Raw genomic sequence first — 24538 nt, forward strand, 5'->3', positions numbered from 1 at the left:
GGTAAAGTAAAAAAAAAATCAATGAATAAATTTAACCAAAAATGTAAAGATTTATAAATGTTTTGTACATTGATGAAAGAAATTGAAGAAGATACAAATAAATGGAAGGGTATATTATATTTGTGGATGGGAAGAATTATTAATATCATTAAAATGTCCTCCCTATCCAAAGCAACATGCAGAATTAACACAATTCCTATCAAAATTCTAATGATGTCCTTCACAAAAATAGAAAAACAAATCCTAAAATTCATACAAAATCACAAAAACCTGAAATAGACAAACTAATACTGAGAAAGAAAAGCAAAGTTGGAGACATCACACTTCCTGATTCCAAATTATATTACAAAGCTTTAGTAATTTAAAAAGTATAGTATTGTCAAAAAAGAGACACAAAGGCCAATAGAACAGAACAAAAAGTCTAGAAATAGATTCAAACATACAAGGGCAACTAATTTTCAATAATGTCACCAGGAGGACACAGTGGGGAATAATAATCTCTTCAATAAATGGTCTTGGAAAACTGGATTTCCACCTGCAAAAGAATAAAAGAGGACCCTTAGCTTATATCACACAAAAATCAACTCAAAATTGATAAAAGACCTAAATATAAGACTGAAACTATAAAACTCCTGGAAGAGAACATAGAATTGCTTCTTGACGTTGGCCTTGACAATGATTTTCTGGATGTCACATTAAAAGCTCAGGCTACAAAAGCAAAACTAAATAAATGGAACTACATCAGACTAGAAAGCTTTTGTACAGCAAAGGAAATACTCAAAAAATGAAAAGCCAATCTAGGTACAGGGAAAAAATATTTACAAAACAAACATCTTGTAAGGAGTTAATATTTAAAATTTATAAAGTATTTTTACAACTTGATAGCAAAAAAACAAACTGATTGAAAAATGGGCAAAGGATCTGAACAGCCATTTCTCCAAAGAAGACATAAACATGGCCAACATGTATATGAAAATGTACCTAACATGACTAATAATCAAGGAAATACAAGTAAAAACCACTATGAGATATCACTTCACACCTGTAAGGACAACTGCTATAAAAAAGATAAGAGATAGAAAATGTTGGTGTGGGTGTGGAGAAAACAGAACCTTAGTATATTGTTGGTAGGAATGTAGATTGAAACAGTCCCTAATTAAAAATAGAGCTACTATACAACCCAGTAATACTTTTTCTGGGTATACACCCAAAGGAGATGCAATCACCACCTTGTAAATATATCTGCACTCTCATATTCATTAAAGCATATTCACAATAGCCAAGATCAGGAAAAAATTTTAATGTCATATCTGTGTGCATACATATATATACAGTTTATGTATACACACACAATAAAATTTTATGCTATTTGCCACATCAATGATGGACCTGCAGAACATTATGCTAAGTGAAGTAAGTCAGACACAGAAATAAAAATCTTGCATGATCTCACTTTTATGTGGAATACACACACACACAAACACATGTACACTCCTACAGTTGACCCTTGAGCAATGTGAGGGTTAGGGGTGCCAACCTCATACACAGTCGAAAATCTGTGTATAACTTTTTACTTCCTGAAACCTTTACTACTGAAAGTTTACTGTTAACTGGAATCCAGTAATATAAATTTGATTGTGACATCTTTTTTATGTTATATGTACTGTACAAAGAACTTAAATACAGAGAGATAGAAAAATTAACAGTGGTTACCATTACCACAGGGTGGGGAGGCATGGTCAACAGACATAGGTCAAACGATAAAAAGTAGCAGCTATGTAGGATGAGCCGGTTTCGAGATCTATTGTACAATATGAAGATGAAGTTAATAAAACTGTTTTGTATTAAGGATTTTTGCTAGATAAGTAGATTTTAGCTGCCCTCGTCACAAAAAAGTAACTATGTGAGATGATAGATATGTTAATCTGCTTCATAATAAACATTTTACTATCCCATATCATCATATTGTAAACCTCAAACATAAACAATACAATTTCTTTAAAAAATTAAACTTAAAACATCAACCTGGGGTTAGAGTTCCATCAGCCTATTCTAGGCCCTTGCCTTTGAGGTGCTCCTTTTGTCCCTTCCTGTATTTCTCCTGACACCCTTATTTCATGCACAGGATGATAAATATATAGGCATGTTAGGTGAGCTTGTTCAGTCTAATCCATCACAGTCCAAATGAAGTGTGAAGCCAGTTAAAGGCTTTTCATCATTTCCTCACTTATATAATCAAGTTATCCAAAAAAATCTTACATCAAAATGCTGAGGGTTTTCAAAAGACAGACCATAGATTACCAAGAAAATAACTAGTTTCTAAATGTAGTCTTATTTTAAAATGTTTTCTTTTGGGATAATTGCAATTCATAAACCCCCAAAAGAGAAATATATACTTTTTTGAAGTATGTAATATTAAATAGTTATAGAAGCAGAGAGCTTTCAACATATTAAAAGCTCTCTATAATTTAATGGTTTGAAATTATTTAAAGTTGAAAGTTATACAAAACCATGACCACTCAGGACTGTGGACACTGGTGCCATATTGCTGAACCATGAGTAACTTGACCTTTCCTGGTTACCATCTTTACTTGAGAGAATGACTCACTCACTTTATACCTTATATATCATCTTCAGCCAGAAAAGACAACCATGAGATTTAAATCCACTTGGTGAATTAAAAATGTATCACTTTTGCAAAATATCCATTTACCCTTCATTTAACAGCAGTAACTCATGCCATTTTCTGGCCAGTTTTTCTTACTGGTCTCTGTACTTCCAGTCTGCTTAATTGGACTCAGGTGTATTTTGAAAGCCAAAATTCTGAGCTATCTTCCCACAAAGGCAGATGTACAGGGAAACCAACAAAAAAATAAAATAAAATAAAATGGAAGGATGACACCTTAGGTCCTATGAATATGATCCAGCTCTTAGAATGAAAATATAAATTTTCCAAAAATTTGATGAAAATAGTAAACACATCTCAAAAAAATTTAGTGTGCCATTCTAAGAGCATAATGAGTTGAACTACACTGTGATGGACACAGAGCTTTAGCATATTTTGCAAGGGTCTACTTTTTCATGACGCTTAACAGGTATTAACTGCCTTTAATGAACATATCTTTAGAGTTTGTGATAAATGGGCGGTAGACTTCAAAACTTGTTTTAGCTTATATACTCTCAGACTTATGAGGGACATTATTATTGTCATCAATAATATTATGAATAAGTATTTATTGAGCCTGCATCAATATAATGAGATCGCATTATCTTTTACAATCACCATGGTTGTAAAGATTAAATGAGACAATATATGTGACAATGCCAGGCACTGAATAAATGTTTACTAAACCTTAGCTTACTTAGGGTTCCTTCCCTCAAAAAGCAAACAGTCTGTTAGGGTTGCCCAATAAATTCTTGACCATAGTGAGATATTTCTATGATTTTGGTGGGAGAAGCATTCCCAATGATGCTATGGGAGTAGGGAAGGGCAGAGTCTTTTAAATCCAATTAGAAGAAATTATACTTAAAATAAGTTTTGAAGGACATATAAGAGTTAAATAGTACAAAAAATTTATTCAAAACTAATGAATGAAATCCCTGTGGAGGTGAGAAGAAATGTGATCAGAACGCTGGAAAGAAAGCCATTATAATATCTGGTTGGCATGTTACTCATGTTCACAGGTCACAAATACTCATGGGTAATTACGACGGCTCCTATGTGTGTTAATAAAGGCATCAAAGAAAATCTGACAAAATTAATTTAAAATGGAATAACTAGTTACCGTTGGTTACTTATGGAGACCCCACATTGGAAAAAACATGTTTTTCATTTTATAGTAACCAACATATTTAAATGTTCATTTTTTATCATTCAATAAATATTGCAATTAATTAAATGCTAAGTATAGACTACCAGAAAAATGTCTTATGCATGTATTTGCACTTAATAGTACTTTTGTCCTTTTATAAACATCTTTATTTTACTATTTATTCAAATAATTCCTTTCCAATGTGAATACGGAAAGCCTGTAAATTCCATCATCATAAGTGATACAAAGAACATGTGATTATTCATGAGCTTGAGTGTTTCCATTACCATAAGTTACTGTTAACTTAGAAAAATGACTATATCACTAAGCAACATTAACAATAATAATATAGAGTAGTAATATAATATATATTTGTTTATGTCTACCCACTTGATTTGAAAGTGTATGGCTCTGTGCCATTAAATTATCAAATGTTTATATTACTATGTAATATTAAGTGAAATAAGTGATTAGAAGATTATAGGAATGATTATTTCTCAAATAATGGTTAAAATTTTAAAAATCAAAGCTATTACACCATTAAAAGAAAAAAGTAGGAATACATTATTTTTTCCAAAGGTTATTAAGGAAGGCACACAAATTACTAGAGTACCAAGCCTAAAATGAATTTAAGTACACTTTTTAGGAATAATAAACTAAAAAAATAAAACTTATCATCAAGGTCCTCAGTATACTGACTTTTCTTGTCATCCAAATGCCTCATCACATTGCAAACCGGGCTGGGGAAGAAAAGGCATTCAGCCTTTGAAACTTTGGTTCAGGAGATTTCTCAACAAATACTGAAATCTAAAGTTAAGGAAACAATAGTGATATAGCAAATCCAATATTTCTTTCATTTTTCAATTAATCTATTAAGAATGACATTCCGATTTGACCAAGTTTAGTCCATTCTGTTGGGTAAAATTTATAGTGGGTGCTGTCCATCTGGCCGGCACCTGATCACTATGTCATAGCCCGTCTCTCCAACAGTCTTCAGGCTCCCATGGGGTAGAATTAAGATGTCAAACCACAACCTCTGTGGCCCAATATGGAGTCTTTACCCTAATCATGTCTATTTACCCATCCCCAGATGCTCCTTTCTTGTCTACTCCTCATTTTCTCTAGTCTATAAGAGTGGAAACTATGACATCATCTATGTGGTTTCATTATTTCCCTAGTGCCTAGAACGAATAAGATGAGTAAATGTGTTTAATAACATAAAATGAAACCCCATAAACAAATTAAATTCTTGTTTTTGAGATTATAATCACTTTATAGGTGGTAAACAAGGTATACCTTTTCTCATAAACAATAATTTGCTTATAAGCTTCAATTTTATTTTATTAACTGAATTTCCTTATCTTACCTTCTTTATTCTAAGCACCAGGGAAACAATGAAGCCACTAGACGATGCTATAGAATATTGAATTATAGACAGAAAGATCTTTGCAAGTTACAAGTTACATAAGTCTCCCCTTTTTAGTTACATACACAGAGATACACAAATTCATTATCTTGATTCCCACACAGGAATTTTTTTAAAGAAAAAAGATAAAAATCAAGGTAAAATATACATAAATAAATATCTTAAGGGGATTTTAGGAAGTTTAAAAGAATGTGTGTGGGTGTGTGTGTGTGGGTGTCAGGTTATTATAAAAGGACACTTCTAAAAAGTCACCATACGCTGGGGGCGGTGGCTCACGCCTGTAATCCCAGCACTTTGGGAGGCCGAGGCGGGCGGATCACAAGGTCAGGAGACCAAGACCATCTTGGCTAACACAGTGAAACCCCGCCTCTACTAAAAATACAAAAAATTAGCCGGGCGCGGTGGCGGGCGCCTGTAGTCCCAGCTACTTGAGAGGCTGAGGCAGGAAAATGGCGTAAACCCGGGAGGCGGAGCTTGCAGTGAGCCGAGATCGTGCCACTGTACTCTAGCCTCGGCGACAAGAGAGACTCCACCTCAAAAAAAAAAAAAAAAAGGCACTATAATTACTTCACAGAATCACAGAATTCTTAAAACTGAAATCTAATGGAGTAAAAATCTGATACACTACAATGTGCAAGTTTTGAGTACAAAAGAAACCAAATACATATTTCCAAATATTTAAGTTTTGTATTTAAATCAACACTTAAGACAAAACTATGTGTAGGGTATTCCTTTCCTTTCTGAGTCTTATTCTTTCTAGAACAATTAAACACACATTCCAGAACAGATTTTTTATCCTGGAAAATAATTTATTCTTGAACACTGATGGCAAATATAATTTATTTAAAAGATGATCAATAAAATTAACAATTGGTTATAATTTGGGCAAACCAATTTTATTTGCTTCAAAATGCATATGATGACTATTTTTTCCAATTATTACTTTCAAACCAGATGGGCGAGGTTGACTACTTGTGCTGAATGTCACAAGTACAGATTACTTTTATAATAACAAATCAGACAAATTGTTAGATTAAAATAACAATGGCAGATGCAATTTAGTATTGTTTGGATGTGTTTCCCCTCCAAATCCCATGTTGAAATGTAATCTGCAATGTTAGAGGTAGGGCCTGGTGGGAGACGTTTGGGTCATGGGGGTAGATGACTCATAAATGGCTTGGTGCCATCCTCTCAGTAATGGATGAGTTCTTGATTTATGAGATCACGTGAGAGCCGGTTGTTTAAATGAACCTTGCACATCCTCCCCTTTCTCTTGCTCCCTCTCTTGCCATATGACATGTCTGCTCCCACTTTGCCTTCTGACACGAGTGGAAGCTTCCTGAGGTCCTCACTAGAAGAAGATGCCAGAGCCACACTTCCTGTACAGCCTGCAGAATCGTGAGCCAAAATAAACCTCTTTTCTTTATAAATTACTCAGTCTCAGGTATTTCTCTAGAGCGGTGCAAGAGCAGACTAACACACAATTCCTTTCCTTTCTCATTCTTAAAACACGTTTCCCAATTTTATAACAAGTGCCATTCTATTGTTAGAAAGTATAGTCAGGGAGGTTTTTTTTGTTTGTTTTTTTGTTTGTTTGTTTTGTTTTTAAAAAACGGGTAATTACTCAGTAGAAATTGTTTCACACTATAAGGTCAACAAACCTTCTAAAACGTGTCCATTAGAAAACACTAGTCAATATTTCCTTCTGACTTAAAATAAGAAATTTCAAAGATAATAAATGTATTCTTCATGGCTCAGGACATGCTGAGATTCAATGTGCAATCTTGGGCTTTATGTGTTACTAGTCCATAGTGGCAGATGGGAAAAAACAATAAAGAAAAAGAAATAATCACCTGCATCAAAATTGACAAGTTTCACCATAACCTCTCAGCGTTTTGGTTGCCAATTACACAAGTAAAAGAGTGTTATATAAGTAATGGGATTGATTGAGGTGAAGTAAATACAGAGCTAAAAGTGAGCATTTCTAGAAAATATTGTTTCCTTCCTAGCTTCCTTCCTTCTGACCTTTCTAAAATTATTTATTAAGCACTGTGCACCAGATGTGTTATTCGGCATTAGAAATACAACAGTGATATTGTTCAGAAAACAGAAAAGACTGCAGAGTGATTGTGGAGTACAAGTGAGGAGTGGTATGAGATTAGGAAGGCTGGAGAGCAGTGCAGCCTGATGGTTGTGTCTATTGAGATTGTTTCTCCCGGTTTTCTTTCTCCAGGTGCTAGAAAACCTCAGTAGTCAAGCGTTTTGATTAAGCTTATAGGGATTCCTTTTTTCTACTTGGTTAAAGGTGCAAGGGAACGTAATCTTATGTTGTTCTAATGTATTTCTCTTAAAATAGATACATTATTTAACAGTAGCAGATAGTTGTCTAGTTGTGCCTAATACCCATATAAACCTCTTAAAAAATACTGACCACAAAAACTAATTCTGGTAAATTATTAAGATAAAAGAGTCATGCTTTTTATAAGCCATTACTAATTAGCTAATTGTTCATCATTTGGGGAAGAGAGATTTTTTTTCATAAAAATTGGCTATGAGATATCTTGGGTTCATCCACATGGTGTATGTAAGGACGAAAACTGTAAAATCTTCCATTTAGGGTATATTTTGAACTGTGAGAAGAGCAAAAAATCATTAAAACATACAGTAATTATCCTGGTTCTACTTCTTACTATCGCTGTAACCCTACACAAACCTCAACCTATTTAAGCATTAATTTTCTCATCTTTATAGTAAAGATAATATGTGTCTAGATTTGTGCAAATGAAATAACAAACGTGGATTCCTTGATATAATGGCTAGTAATTAATTCACTGCAATTATGATTTTTTATTACAAAATTATCCACAATTGAATTAGCCACAATTGATTTATGCATCTATAAAGCTAAGAAAATTTAAGCCTTCAGGGTATAAGTCTAGATATAAATATCCACAACCTTGGCCCCTGTTTTCCCGTAGGTGCTCACATTTGTTCTAATGGTAAAATTTAGGTCTTCTCAATACTATTTACTTTACTTTTTTTTCCCAAGGCAACATAATTTCTATGTAAAATTAATGTATGATAAGACTCCATTATGATGCTTAATTCTATGTATCAACTTGGCTAGGCTACGGTACTCAGTTGTTCTGTCAAATCCCAGTCAGCTGTTGCTGTGAAGGTACTTTGTAGATGTTATTCACATTTAAATCAGAAGACTCTAAAGTAAAGCAGATTACTCTCCATAATGTAAGCAGACTTAATCTCATAGGTTGAAGGCCTTAGGAGAAAAGACTGAGGTCCGTAGATGATAAAGGAATTCTGCTTCCAGACTGTCTTCAGCCTGAAGACTGCAGCACTGACTCCTGCCAGAACTTGCAGCCCACCACCCTGCCCTGCAGTTTGGGGCTTGTTAGCCCCAGTAACCACCTGAGCCAATTCCTTACAATCGTTCTCTTTCTCTTTCATCCCCCCACTCCCCAACACATATGCATTATCTTGGGTCCATTTCTCTGGAGAACCCTAACACACCCCTGTAATCTTTTTAAACTGTTTCTATTTGGGCCTCAATAATCTAGCACTATTCCAAAATTTAGCAGTCAGTCCTCATCAAGTCAATCATCAAAAAAAGGCACCTATATTTGCTGGAATATGGGGATAAAAATGATTTTAAATATCAATCTATTGATAAAGAAATAAACTCAAGACCTAAAAGTTTCAAAAGACCTTTGAATATCAGAAAGTATTATTAGTATGGCCTGAAAATCCCTCGTAACATCTCACTTACCTCAAACTTTTACAGTTACTAAGGCAAACCTGACTAAATACAATCATTATGACAGAAATGCCAAGGGTCGCATGCAAGAGAGGTAATCATTTTATACTTGGTCTTCACTAATGTAGTGTTAATTATAATATAGTCATTGGTGCTTGCCACATGCACAGACATAGAAGCAAAATAGTGTCAAATATTTAGCATCATACAGCGCTACCAAAATGTATCAACATATTAGCTATGGATTTTTTTTCTGTTCAGACTGATGCATATCACAAGGGAAAAAAATAGTCATCCCATTTTTAAATGACTTCAGGTAATCCCAAACCCCTTAGCAATCCTAATATTTAATTGGCCTAAAATTAACTCCCTAGTGACAAAAAAGATACAGGAGTACAGAATTATGAAATCAGAGAACCAAATAATTATCAGAATTAATATGCTCCTGCCCTAAGAATTTGGGAATCTAAGATGCAGCTTTTCTGAGAAGGATAGAGATAGCTCGTTTTTGTTCTGCTAATTTTATTTTTTTTCACACAGCTGCCTCGTGGAAATATCACCATTAGATCCACTAGCAAGGGCTTTAATTTTATAGTCCTTCTATGACACTAAATAATCAAGCGATAAGTTTCTCAGGAAACACAAAGAGTGTCTGAAACAACTTACTCTGAGAATAGCCATCAGGCCTTCTGATTCCTTAATTTTATTCTTAGATTTTTCTTGATTTTTTTCTTAAACTCAGTTTGATACTTATCTGAGTACCTTGTGCCCTCTCTATATATATGAATGGTAGAAATAAGCATGTTTCTTATTCCCAATGGAAACAACAGCTTAATTAAATGATTTACACAGCCTTTTCTGATATTTTTCTTAATATAGCCCTTAATAGTTTCAAGTGTACTGCAGTGAAGCTAGAAGGGAGTAGGACATTTGTGTTCTTTTGTGCTGTACCTCTGGCATCTGGAACAATACTGGCACATAGAAATGACTCATAAATCCTTATCAAGTGATTTGATCAATGAATAATCTCACATGCACTATTTTATACAAGTAACTTTCTTATGGCCAAAAGAGAAATCCTTTTTTAAATAATAAGACCAAGATTTAAAGAAGTAATTTACCAAAATCACACAATAAATAAGGGACAGAACTGAACATCAAATCAAGGTTCTTTGATTTCCCAGCTGGTGCAATTACCATGCACGGAGAATTGCAAGGCTTGTAAATGACAAAGGAGATTATTGTGGAATGAAGTCAATGTCATCTACTCTTTCAGAGACTCAATATAGTTTTTTTTTTTTTCTGCTTTTAAGGTAAAACTAAGAACAAGTTCTTTTTCGTCTAACAAGGTAGGTTTTTTAATGGAGAATGCAGACTTACTGGATATGAGTTAAACAAAAGCAAGCCTTAATATTGATAGTAGTAAGTGACATACTTAAGAAGAAAAATGGATGGTCCCAAACCCAGGGAAAACTAAGGGTTACAACTTTCATAATTTCAGGTAAAATGTCATGCAAACATGCATGCAGATTTCTCTCTCTCATCTCTCTCTCTCTCAATCTCAGTGTGCGTGTGAAAGAGAAACACACACACACAGAGAGAGAGAGAGACAAAGAAAGACAGAGATAGAAACAGAGAAAGAATGTAGCTAAAAGTGTACTTCTGCATCTGTCAGATCACAAGAAGCACTGCATCTGCTTTGGTCTGAGAGAGACAGTAACTCCACCATCATGAACTTAGGTATAACAATCTGCCAATCTGTCCTACACAGAATGTCACTGAAACGTGCTCTTTTATTGATCTATAACAGAGTACTGATGTGCAGTGATGGTCTTATTTTACACATAAGACCTCAGGTTTCTGAAAATACAGCCTTGAACCCAATCACATTCCTAATTCAAAAAACAGTACATATATCTAAATTCAAATAACTTCAATATAATAAAGTTACATCATCTTGCCGGTAGCTTTGGACCTATTGGTGTCAATGACTGTGTATTGTCGTGTTAGGAAAGGGATAAAGTCTTTGTACCAAGTAACTTTAGTTTGGAGATGCCTAACTCCCCACCTGCTCAACCTTGTGCAGCCAGAAGGGACAGAAAAGTCTCTGGACAGAGGTGACTCTTAAACAGAGGCCTGACTGAGGGATAGATAAACACAAGGAGAAAGTGCAGGAGCAAAATTATGTGTCCAGTAAAGATCTGGGCTCTTTGGAGGAATATGGCAAAGTCAGTCTGGTTGCAGGAAAGAGTGCAAGTTGGATATAATGTAAGTGAGGTTTCTTCACCTCCCTTAACAATTTTAGTTAATGAGGTAACAGAGAAACAATTATAATTGGGTCTGTACTTTCCATCAGACCTAAGGAGTCCAAGCTCCTAGATTCCATCACCGAGTACTGATGGTACCATTGGTATATGAATACTTAAATATCACTACAGTGTTAATTACTATGCTATATTTGGATGGGTTCATGTTTTCTCTGTTAAAATGGAGCTTAACATCTAATAATAATAAAATTTTGACTTATTTCAAACATGCTGGTATATTTTACTATAGTAATTAAAAATATGGCTTGAGGTTAAAAATAAACATATAAGAAGAAGATAATCATACAAAGGCCTAGGGAAAATGAAAATTACCAAAAAAAGGAGAAGCCTTTCTCCCATGAGTTGAAAAACCTGGCATCACAGCTGCTGATCTTTCTTGCCCTAGAACCACCACAACCCCGAGATGAAATGATACCACCTAGAGAAAAAGTTCAGGGCTGCAGTTTATAGAGAACACCATGTGGCACGCAGACTCTCCCTGAGTTGGTGGGCAGTGTGGTTGTGGGATGAGATTATCTTCTCCTCCTGATACTGTTGCTGGGAGTCTTCTGATTCTATAAATGGTTTATCAGTGAGCACTGAGTTTGCCAGGGGCATAATCCCAGGGAGCAGAAGGAGCTAGTAATGAGATAGAGGGAGATTATTTTTTTCCACCTTTTTAATGGAACTATGCAAAGGAGAGGCTGTGATTTCCTCTCTACACCAGTACGGGATTCTGCACATAGTAAACTCTTATTAAGCTAAAATTATTGAAAAATAATAGGCACCATTTGTCACTAGCTCTGTATTGTGATTTCATTTGGAATTTCTTATAGCCACATTCTTATGACAAAGTATGTAATACCTGAACAAAGAAAGGAAAATACTAGTAAGTTTATATGGATTAGTAAATAATATACTAATACAATAATATTGAATAGTTTCAGAAACACAGTATGTTCCCAAAGTGCTACAGAAACCACTGGAAATACAATTTTCCTAATTAATGTCAGTTGATATAATAAACATCACTTCAAAAAATTAATTACTTGTATTTAAAATACACACGCACATACTTATAGAGGCTGGAAAGGGTACTTTAATGAGAAAACTTTGCACATTCATCCTTTCTTATAGGCTAATATGACAAATATCCTTTTTATAAGATACTATTAATATGTCTTCTCATTTGTAGTTAATTATTCTCCATCTGGCAAAGTCTCCTTTTTAAAAAAAACAAAATGTTGATTTGCATAAAAACAATTAGATGACCTGTAACCTATAGTAATACTAAACAAGTCAGGAAAAATACTGAGAAGAAAATTTTGCTCAGTCTAAGAATATTTTAATAATTTCCAGAGGGAGAATTTGAATACTGGCTAAATGTTTATGGCAAGAATATACTAGGAAAAACTTAACTCCATACTAGATGGTAAAACTTCTGATGTTGGACATTTAGGTTCATTCACCACTGACTCTCTGGCAGTGGCTTATCTTTGTACTTTGCAAATGCTGATTAACTGTTTCTTGATTGAAATTACAGGACATTAATAAAAGTCATATCCTTTAGTAGTAAAAGCACTGAATTAAAAAGACAAAATTTCCCCAATGTTTAATTGTGAAAAAATTTCATGATTAGGCACAGAGTTATATATTTTTAAATGCAGGAATTTATATTGAATTATGGCTTCTGTGCTGGTAATTTGACTGGATATAATAAATATAGAGTTATTAGATAAATTCAGCATGTGCTGAATTTAAAGAATTTTATGTCACTTGAACTTTTGCATAGGTGTTTGTAAAATACTCTTGCCTAAGATGGAAGATTAGTGCAACTAACCTTTCAAGAAGGTCAATTATATAAAATTGCTACCTAATAGTATTCTAGCTGTCCATTTAATATTCATCTAATAACTTTAAAATTTATTTCAGAGTTGCATTGACTGAAAATTATATGGAGCTTGGTAACGATAAAATATTTCAAGGCTTAAGTTTTATTAAAATACGAGAACTGGCATGGTGCTCCTTTATTTTTTATAAAGGGAGGGATCACGCAGCAGAGGAGACAGTGATATATCATCTTTAAGCAGATAATGTTTTATTTATGTCAAGACAGCTGAATATGAGTCTGGGCATCCAAAATTCACCCTAATCCTCAGAGACATTTATGTTAATAATCTCTTGCAAGGCACTCTAACTCTTACCATTTTGTAAGATTTAGTAAGTAATAAGTAATACAGTTTAGACCAATGTAGAATTTAGTGTTTAAGGAGAAAATGTCATTAGAACTGCTACGTCCACTTGCCATCTTTATCTCCATTGCTCTAGTCCAACCTGCCATCTCTCACCTGAATCATGCAACAGCCTTCTCACTAGGCTACTTAATATCCATTCTAAACAACATTTACCTTCCTAAAACTTGTTTTCAATTCTGCAACCAGAGAAATCTTCTCAAAGTAAAAGTCTCATCATCTCATTTCCTTATTTAAAATCCTGTTTTACTGGAGTCCCACTGCTCATAGGACAAAAACAAAATCTTAGTCTGTCTTGCAAGCTCGCAGTGTGGGGTCCCCGTAGCCTCTCCCACTTTAGCCACCTAAGCCTTCTTTAGCTCCTCACACCCACCAAGCTTCTCCCTCCACAAAACATTTGTGTGAATACGTCTTCTGCCTAAATACACTGACCTTCTTTGACTAATTAACTCCTACTCTCCCTTCAATTTTAGCTCCCAAATTAGATACAATTTTTCTTTTTAAGGCTTTCATGGTCTTGTATATCCTTTTGTATCTCATATACAATGTGTGTATCACATATATGTGCATACATATACACAAGACACACACAATCATATATATATATACACAAAAGCGCACTATATACACAATGTATATCTAATTTTTAGCACACACTAAGGCATAACAAGTTATATTAACTATGTTCAAGAACTATAACTAATTTCATGCTAGGGAATAGAGAAAGAAGGTCTCGAATTTGAAGACACAGAAGAGGCATTCTCATAAAATTCTAAAATCTTACAAAATAAAACCCCCCAAAATAGTACCATTCCAAGTTATTTATTTCCATGACAGTTTTTTGATAACTTTTCCATAATGAACAGTGCTAAATTATGATGCTTCTTGGGGAAGGTGATTATATTTTTAGTACCATCAAATAGATGTGTTAAGTGCTGCTTAGAACATGACAATATAGTCCTAGCTCAAAGATTTTCTATAAATAATTCTTCCTTAGATTTATGATCTTCTTTTTATATTGTGGCAACACAGTCCATGAACTACTGTTATTTTTAAATTTGGTTTCAAGTTAATGTATTTTAGCTAAGGACTATGCCACAGTTGCTTGAAATTCTATTTTTAGTATCACATTATAAATTCTCTGAATGTAGACAAAATTAAATCATTTGCCAGTGTCAGCTTTTTCTTTTGGGACTCAGTCATGCATACAACCTATAATAGTCAATTCATGCTGTACAATTAGAACTTCAGGTAAAAAGTATTTTTTTCTCTTCATTTTCTCTGAAATACATTAACATAAACTAATGAATGAAATACACAGATAAACATTACATTGACAAACAATTAATAGCTATGAAACACTAATAGGTTTTTCATAAAGACATTAATATGTAGACATAATCTGGCTCCCTCTATACCTCCGTGCACTTCTCTAGACCACATAGTGTAATGGGAGCCTGCCGCAGATCAATACAGTGAATAAAGATAGAATAATTTAGAAAATATTTAAATATATAATCACTAAACTTGACTAATAAATATATAGCAATTTTTAAATATTTCTATAAAATATTTTCAAAAATAAAACTGACCTTGTTAAGGTTAAAAAGCAAGAGTTGTACAGAATGTGTTTTCTAAGTTAGGTATATAGGTATCAGAGAAAGCAAGGCATATTAGTAAGTGAAAAAAGCAACTTGCAGAGAAATATAAGTTCATTTTTTTCAAAGAATATCATCTCTCTCCTTCCTTCCTTCCTTCCTTCCTTCTATACATGTATCGATAACATATAATATATACACATTTTTAGTGTTTACATGTACATTTGTAAAAGCATCTGATGTATGTGCAAGAAAAAACAGTTAAAATACTGTTACACATATTTTACAATTGTATATTTTAAATTAAATAAATAATTCTAAATTAAACAAAGAGGCTCCCAAAGTCAGCTACATAGTGATGCTCAATATATGCAAGTGAAGACTCCTGTTATTAGAAATTAGTAATTTGATATTCTTTATAGTTTTCCAACCTCATATTTTTCCTCTGAAAATTTAAGTTCACATTTTTGTGCTATTCTTAATGGAGATAGAAAATATCTAGACATAAGACTTCTTATTTTAAAAAAACCATTCATGTCAAATGATGGAGTCTCAGAATTTGAAGTGACCAAGAGATCAAAGTGTGAATCCCTTATTTTTAAGCTGAAGCATTTAAGCTTAAAGACTATTACCAATTTAGCCTTAACTTCCCTGAGCCTAATATTTAAAAGTTCTAGTTCTTATACTTGCCTTGTATTTTATATTTTTACAACTGTTAACTTTTTCCATTCTCCAATTGTTTGATCACTAAATTTTAACAGGTTATATGACTTCAGGATTCAAAAAGTAAAATGTTGAAAAGCAATGTACATTAAAAACTCACCTCAAGTCTCTATTTCCACCTACCCAATCCAATTCAATTCACTCTACACAGTCACACTGATTATTGTCAAATGAATGTATAATTGATCTTTTAACTTTCCCAAGGTAATGCATCAAAAGTGGTATTTGAGAATTATCTGTTCAAATCTTTACTTTTGATCCACTGAGTATTTGGTCTATTTCTTTATAATCTTTAGTTTGTGATAAGAGTAGAAAATCTTTTCCCCATTTTGTCATTTACCTTTTGACTTCGTGAGATCTCTTGCTATGTAAAAGCTTCTAATTTTTATGTGATCAAAAGCATCAATCTTTTCTTTCAATTTTCTTAATCTTGAATGCCAGAAAAGCCTTCTCACTCTGTGGTTATAAATAAATATCCTACGTTTTCTTCCAGAAGTTTTATTGCTTTGTTTAAATGTACGTTTTTAACTTTTGGAGCCAAAATTATTCCAGGCTGATACCAGATACCACGCATAGTGCTGGGTGATGCAGCATTGACAAGATAAGCAGGTAACCACCATCATGGAATGTAAAATACAGCAGAGGAAGAAGCCAACCATAACCCTGATTCAAATAAAGTGCAATGGAATTCATGAGACAAAAAGGTCAGGATTTTATGGGAGCATATAACAGGGACATTTAATCAAGTCTAGGAGAGACGAAAAGAAAAAATCATCATAGGAAAGTGACATTTAGGAAGAGGTAGGAAAGAAAACTACTGGCCCTTAGTCCACTGAAGGAGGAAGCAGAGGAAAGAGGCAAGAAGAATGAAAGTGCTCCAGGAAGAGGTTTCCCTTTAGAACATGCCAGCCTCTTGGAGTAGAATCTTCATTGGAGTATGAAATCTATAATTCCTTGGTGGGAGGGAGGCAATGATGGGAAATCACAAGAAATTTTTTAAAAACCCCGAGGTTCAGATATAGGTATTCTCAATACAACAGTGGCAGAAACTCATAAAGTGTAAAGCTGGTTTGCTCAACACCGCAATATGAGATTTTACAACTTTTTCCCTATATAAGTCTTCAGTTTTCCATTTACAGTTTCTATCCCTTCACTCACCCCATTGATTATAGCTACAAATTTACAGTATTTGATTTGAAATAAACTGACAAAACAGTACCTCCCTCAAATATTATAGATATGCTTTTGCCATATACCTCTTTTCAACCTTTCCATATCACCTATTTGGTGAATAGTTATCCACTTTTAGCTTCCACATTGAAGAGAAAGTAATTATTTCTACCAAAAGAATTACATGTCCATTGTTTCACACACAAAACACAAAAGGATACACTCTGCACTGATGGACATGGATTGTGCCTGAAATAGAAAGGGTTACACCAGTTAAATAGTAGCAAGAAGTTTGCCTAGCCTATTGATAGAAAACAAACCTCCATAGAAATTAGTTGATAAAGACTCATACAGAATGATATACTTAAACAGTAACATAATCAAACATGAAATCCCTTGGTGGTATGACCCCTAAAGTAATGATCAACTCCCAATGTTGACCTGACCATTTGAGATACACAGAAAAGGCCCAAGCCTTATCAGACCTGTTCGTGTAGTCTCAGTTAGCCATAATGCCTAAATGTAATTCCAAGATTCTTAGTGATTATAAATAGATCCTAATACCCACACCTACATAGAGTATGTTGTCTGAAAATATTGGTACAGCAAAATGAAAAGAGTTCTTTGGATGGCTGGTAGTGATAGTGGCACAACTAAGCGAATGTACTTAATGTCACTGAACTATGAAAAATGATTAAGATGGTAAATTTCATATTGTTTATATTTAATCACAATTTTAACGAGACATAAGGATTTAAAAAGCAAAACAAAATTTTAAAAATGTGCATTAATGATATAAAGTAGGTCATTCTAGACAAATCCATTTTATTTTCCCCACAGAACTCTTGAAGAATTACATTTTGATGCCCAGGATGGGTGTTGGGAATGGGCAAAAATATCAGTAAACCTCAACTCTGATGGTTATTTCTGTATTTGCTGTATGTTGCGTTAGCATACTACATTAGTTTTAGTTAAGACTCTAATACTAACATTTTCAGATAAACATTATAGCACACATAAGGCATCTGAGTGAATGGTTATATTTGATTGAATTTAGCTTTTATTTAAAAGACAAAAATATTGCCTCACTATTTCCAATAACTTCATTAGGAAAATTCCTTTCCACACTTAACCAATCTTGGGTCCTGTACACGTCCAATAAGTTTTATCTGATATGTTACCATACACTAGCAAAACAGATTTTATTATAGGATAATATATACTGCCAGACAACATTAAGTACTTACAGACATAAGGATTGTTGAAGAGCAATATATTTCTATGATTAAACTTCATGTTTGTTTTCATGACATCTGAGGCTCAGTTGATCTAAAGGAAGAGCTATTAACTAAAATATTTGCTGCAAACTCTGGAGCGTTTAAAAGAAAGACTTTTTTTTCCTCATTGAGATAAGAAGATACCTATATGATCTATACAAAATAAATTACTTATTTTCAGAAAAAAATAAACACTAAAATTCCTTCTAAATTGTAGAAGATATTAAAACTAGTCACACACACACACACACACACACACACACACACACACACATTTCAAGCCAATATTTAAAGTTCTTTGCAAGAGTCTATTATTGTATTGAGGGTTTAATAAGACAAATGCCGATTTCTGGTTTGTTTTGTTTTGAGATGGAGTCTTGCTCTTGTTTCCCAGGCTGGAGTGCAGTGGTGTGATCTTGACTCACTGCAACCGCTGCCTCCAGGTTCAAGTGATTTTCTTGCCTCAGTGTTCAGAGTAGCTGAGACTACAGGCACCTGCCACCACAACCAGCTAATTTTTGTATTTTTAGTAGAGACGGGGTTTTGCCATGTTGGCCAGGCTGGTCTCCAACTCCTGACCTCAGTTGATCTGCCAGCCTCAGCCTCCCAAAGTGCTGGGATTACAGGCGTAAGCCACTGTGCCCAGCCAATTTCTGGTTTTAATAATCTTTGAAAATGCAGTAATTCTGAAGCCCCATAGTCACCAATGTGAATAATGTGTTAAATTCAGGATCTCCTTGAAGGTAGAAAAATTGCTTCAATTAATCATTACTTTGGTGTATGGCTCTCCTTTTTAAAAAACCTGTCATCCTCAAAGAATTGATATCATTTAGCCACGCTCTATGTGATTCTATTTTGTAAAAAATTGAGAACCAATACACTGCTCACTTCTAACTTCCTACTACTGACTTTTATTCAAGCAGCGATGCCCTCTATGAGCCAGTGCAATCTTTTTGGCTTCTATTTGGAAGGGTGCCTTTTGTGTTATCTGACCCTACTGTTCCATTCTTAAAAGCAGAAACGGTATGATCTGAGGTGAAGAGGAAAAGCTCTTCCACTCTCAGTTAAAAATTCAGATTCGCTCAGATCTGTCTTTCTTTACTTTCTTAGTGACAGAAGCTCACATGAATAAATGCCTCAGGGCAATGTTGCGCTATTTGAGAACTCTTTAAGTTTTGAGCTAAATTAAAGACCCCTGAAGAGTTCTTATTCTTATCTCCTACCATTTAATTAGCTAAATATTATCAGGTTCTTTATAATATAAGGGCTATTCTTAAGTATGCTACCTGTGGACAGAGCCTTGAAGGTGTGTGACTAAATCCCAAAACTAGAGAGGAATGTATCCAAAGGCTCCAGGCTAGAGCAAGGATGTCTAAGGTGTCAAAAGTAGTTTCCATATTTGTGAATCAATTATTTGTAAGTATGATTATCATTAAAAACAATATGACTTGAGATGGTATCAATTGCCTTCAACTATGGCTGAAGCAATCTTTTTTTTTTTTTTTTTTTTTTTGCATGAAATGCACATAATCTTCTGATCTTGCTCAACCCTCAAAGCCATTTATGGGCACTGGGTACACTTGTGTGTTGGGGAGATAGTCTCCAAGGATTTGGTATTTCTGCCCATCCTCTAAGCAAAAAACTTTGACAGCTTTGTTCATGGAAATCTACAAAGCTGCTGTGGGGGCAGGGAGCAGATTTGCTTATGCACCAGGGTCATAAAACTAGGTCTCCCTCCTCTCCTGGAGATGTTTCAGGGTGATAGAGAAAGTGTCTCCCTCTGGATCAGAGGGCAGATTGGTTTCCCGACCCATAAAATATGAATAATGTCTCTCTCTAAAGTGGAGGATGAGCAGGTTTGCTTGAAGTCCCCTTATAAGTCGGGATTTCCAAGACTCCTCAGCTGTGGCACAGACCCACCATGTGTATAGTGTCTACCCAGGCTTCCTCCACATCGCCCCCATAGGACCCGGGGGGATGGGGATTTGACGTGAACTTGAAGCTCATGCTGTCTGCTGTGCTGTGAGTAATAAACAGCTACATCATTCGGGTGCGTTGTCTCCTCACTGGCTCAACCAATGGAAGCTTGGCAAGGACCACCTGCACCTGCAATATTTGCTGCTGCTGAGGATCAGCTTGAGTACTTGACAACACGGACCCCAGTTGTAGGTAAATGAAGATAAATCAATACAATGTTTTTAGTAATAAAGTATAGCCTTTAAAAGTGACTAGTCACAATTGTTTCATGCAATGATAGGAATTATATTATTTATAACTATTTTTGCCAACATAGGTCTATTCAGCCTTGATGGCAGATAGCTTGTTTTGTATGTTATTTTCCCCATCTTTTTTGACTCTTTATATCTCAATTTAGAAAATCTAGTAAACCTATAAATTATTGTAAATGGCAATTATTTCTAACACTGTGAAGCCCTTCGGAATACTCAGATTGAACATGGGCTCAGAAATTCTGAGTGTTTTCTTATAATTTTCCATTAAGGGCCATTTCTAGCACTCGTTCAAATGCCAAGTCAGTGAGCAGGGCACAGTTAAAACTTGAAAGCTGAGGGCAACACAGAGAATCCAAGTCTGACTTTTGACTGCCTACAGTCCCAGGAAATTATTTCTCTCTGCTTTTGCCACATTTGGTTGTGGTTTTTACACACGATCAAGTACATATACAAAAATACTTTCTCAACCCTGGCCAAGATAGCACAGACAGAAGACCGATTGGGGTGTTTCGCAAATGTGAGAGGTGGGTAACCACACTGCACTCCTGTGCTGCGGCCCGTGGCTGCATTGCCTGCAACGCCCTGCCTGCTGCTGCCTGACTGGTTGGCAAGACGAAGCTCTCCCTGGTGGCCGCGTTGCTGCTGCTGCTTGGTGTGGCACGTTTGAGGAGAAGGACAAGAAGGAGGACGTGGGCACGTTGGTCTGCGTCAATCTGGGGACCACCTAGTCCTGCGTCTGCGCGTGGAGATCATCGCCAACAATCAGAGCAACCGCAACACGCCGTCCTAGGTGGCCTTCACTCTTGAAGGGGAGCATCTGATCGGCGATGGCGCCAAGAACCAGCTCACCTCCAACCCCGAGAACACGGTCTTTGACGCCAAGCGGCTCATCGGCCGCACCTGGAACGACCTGTCTGTGCAGCAGGATATCAAGTTCTTGCCGTTCAAGGTAGTTGAAAAGAAAACTAAACCATACATTTGAGTTGATATTGGAGGTGGGCAAACAAAGACATTTGCTCCTGAAGAAATTTCTGCCATGGTTCTCACTAAAATGAAATGAACCGCTGAGGCTTATTTGAGAAGAAGGTTACCCATGCAGTTGTTACCATACCAGCCTATTTCAATGATGCCCAATGCCAAGCAACTAAAGACATTGGAACTATTGCTGAGCTAAACATTATGAGGATCATCAATGAGCCTATGGCAGCTGCTATTGCTTATGGCCTGGATAAGAGGGAGGGGAAGAAGGCATCCTGGTGTTCCACCTGGGTGGCAGAACCTTCAATGTGTCTCTTCTCACCATTGATAATAGCGTCTTCAAAGTCGTGGCCACTAATGGAGATACTCATCTGGGTGGAGAAGACTTTGACCAGTGTGTCATGGAACACTTCATCAAGCTGTACACAAAGAACACTGGCAAAGATGTCAGGAAAGACAACAGAGCTGTGCAGAAACTCCAGAGAGAGGTAGAAAAGGCCAGACAGGCCCTGTCTTCTCAACATCAAGCAAGAATTGAAATTGACTCCTTCTGTGAAGGAGAAGACTTTTCTGAGACCCTGACTCCAGCCAAATTTGAAGAGCTAAACATGGATCTGTTCCAATCTATTATGAAGCCCATCCAGAAAGTGTTGGAAGATTCTGATTTGAAGAAGTCTGATGTTGACGAACTTGTTCTTCTTGGTGGCTCTACTCGAATTCCCAAGATTCAGCAACTGGTTAAAGAGTTCTTCAATAGCAAGGAACCATCCAGTGGCATAAACCCAGATGAAGCTGCAGTGCATTGTGCTGCTGTCCAGGCTGGTGTGCTCTCTGGTGATCAAGATACAGGTAACATGGTGCTGCTTAATGTATGTCCCCTTACACTTGGTATTGAAACTGTGGGAGGTGTCATGACCAAACTGATTCCAAGAAACACAGTGGTGTCTACCAAGAAGTCTCAGATCTTTTCTACAGTTTCTGATAATCAACCATTACAATCAAGGTCTATGAAGGTGAATGACCCCTGATAAAAGACAATCATCTTCTGGGTACATTTGATCTGACTGGAATTCCTCCTGCTCCTCATGGGGTCCCACAGATTGAAGTCACCTTTGAGATAGATGTGAATGGTATTCTTTGAGTCACAGCTGAAGACAAGGGTACAGGGAACAAAAATAAGATCACAATTACCAATGACCAGAATCCCCTGACACCTGAAGAAATCAAAAGGATGGTTAATGATGCTGAGAAGTTTGCTGAGGAAGACACAAAGTTTAAGGAGTGCATTGATACTAGAAATGAGTTGGAAAGCTATGCCTATTCTGTAAAGAATCAGATTGAAGAGAAAGAAAAGCTGGGAGGTAAACTTTCCTCTGAAGATAAGGAGACCATGGAAAAAGCTGTAGAAGAAAAGACTGAATGGCTGGAAAGCCATCAAGCTGCTGACATTGAAGGCTTCAAAGCTAAGAAGAAGGATCTGGAAGAAATTCTTCAGCCAATTATCAGCAAACTCTATGGAAGTGCAGGCCCTCCCCCAGTAGCAAAGAGGATACAGCAGAAAAAGATGAGTTATAGACACAGATCTGCTAGTGCTGTAATATTGTAAATACTGGACTCAGGAACTTTCCTTAGAAAAAAATTGAGAGAAGTTAAGTCTCAAATGTAATTGGAATCATCACCTCAGAGTGGAGTTGAAAATGCTATAGCCCAAGTGGCTGTTTACGGCTTTTCATTAGCAGTTGCTCACATGTCTTTGGGTCGAAGGCAGAAGAATTGGCCATCTTAAAAAGCAGGTAAAAAACCTAGATTATGGCATGTGTTCACCTTCAAAATGTTCTATTTAACAATTGGGCCATGTGCATCCGGTGTAGGAAGTTTCTTCTGCCGTAAGTGACACCAATAAATTTTAGTTATTTACACTGGTCTAAAAATACTTTCTCAAAGGAAAAATTTTTAGAAAGAGTATCCGAGAATGTCCAACTTTTGACTGTTGACTTCAATCTTCATATGAAATCCTGTTATATTTGCATGATAGGAAGTTTTTCTCCCTCAGCCTTGAAGCAATAGTTTCAGACTTTTTAGGACAGAGGACACATTACCGAGCTAGCCACTTGGGCATGTCCCTTGAAATCATGGGTACTCCTTTTGTGTTTTTAGTATCAAGAAGCAATTGTTTTTATTGTTGTTTCTTTGTTGTTATTGTTGGTTGTTTGTTTCATTTCAAACACTCAGGAAATTGTCATTCCCTAAATGGTCAGCTGACCTCAGGATAGATAAACAGAACTCTGTAAATCTCTTTGCATACTGAAAAGAATGGCATTGTCTGATAGTGATTGGATCATAATCATAATTTTCATCATTTTCTTCAATATGCAATGTAAACAATACTCAGACTATGGATTGAAAGTCAATGCAAAGTCCTTTTAATTAAAGTAAATTTGTTATTTCTTAATCCTCATATAGCTGAAGTTGAATCACCATTGCATACCTCCCTCATGCTGTGTTTGCACAAATGCAAAGAGCAAATTCATACTCTGCACATTAATTAATACAGCTATAAAATAAAGTATCTGTTAGAATACATATTAGAAAGTAATTACTTTTACAGAATATGTCATTAATTTAGTGTGTCATGACGCATTGTTATTTAACAAAGAAATGTTGCCAATAACTCATTTTGTTTTCTCTCTGGGTATAATATTTGTAATTATCTCTGCAATTATTTCTACAAAATTTTTGGAAATAGTATTATTTATTCTTCTTTTTGCTTTGAGAAATGCAATTTTGAATGATGACCGTAAAGTTGTGTGCCTTCTCCACAAACAATTGTAGAGTTAATCAAGTTTGTACAGGGAAATGTAATTTTGCACTTATTCTGAAAAATCACAATTTGGAAGTTTTATAAGTAATATGTTAAAAACTAGAGGCAAATGGATTGTTGGAATCCAATATAGTCTAGTTTTCTGAGAGTCATATTTCTTATTTGCCCCATT

General features: G+C 35.4%; 1 protein-coding gene and 1 pseudogene across 26 annotated transcripts in view; one reads left to right on the top strand and one right to left on the bottom strand.

Moving 5' to 3' along the window:
• Positions 1–24538, bottom strand: part of MARCHF1 (membrane associated ring-CH-type finger 1) — an 830557-nt gene that overhangs the window by 619566 nt on the left and 186453 nt on the right. The window lies entirely within an intron of this gene.
• On the top strand, positions 20415–23120 carry LOC102116274 (endoplasmic reticulum chaperone BiP-like; annotated as a pseudogene).

This window comes from Macaca fascicularis, chromosome 5, assembly GCF_037993035.2.
Source record: "Macaca fascicularis isolate 582-1 chromosome 5, T2T-MFA8v1.1".
Taxonomy (NCBI): Eukaryota; Metazoa; Chordata; class Mammalia; order Primates; family Cercopithecidae; genus Macaca; species Macaca fascicularis.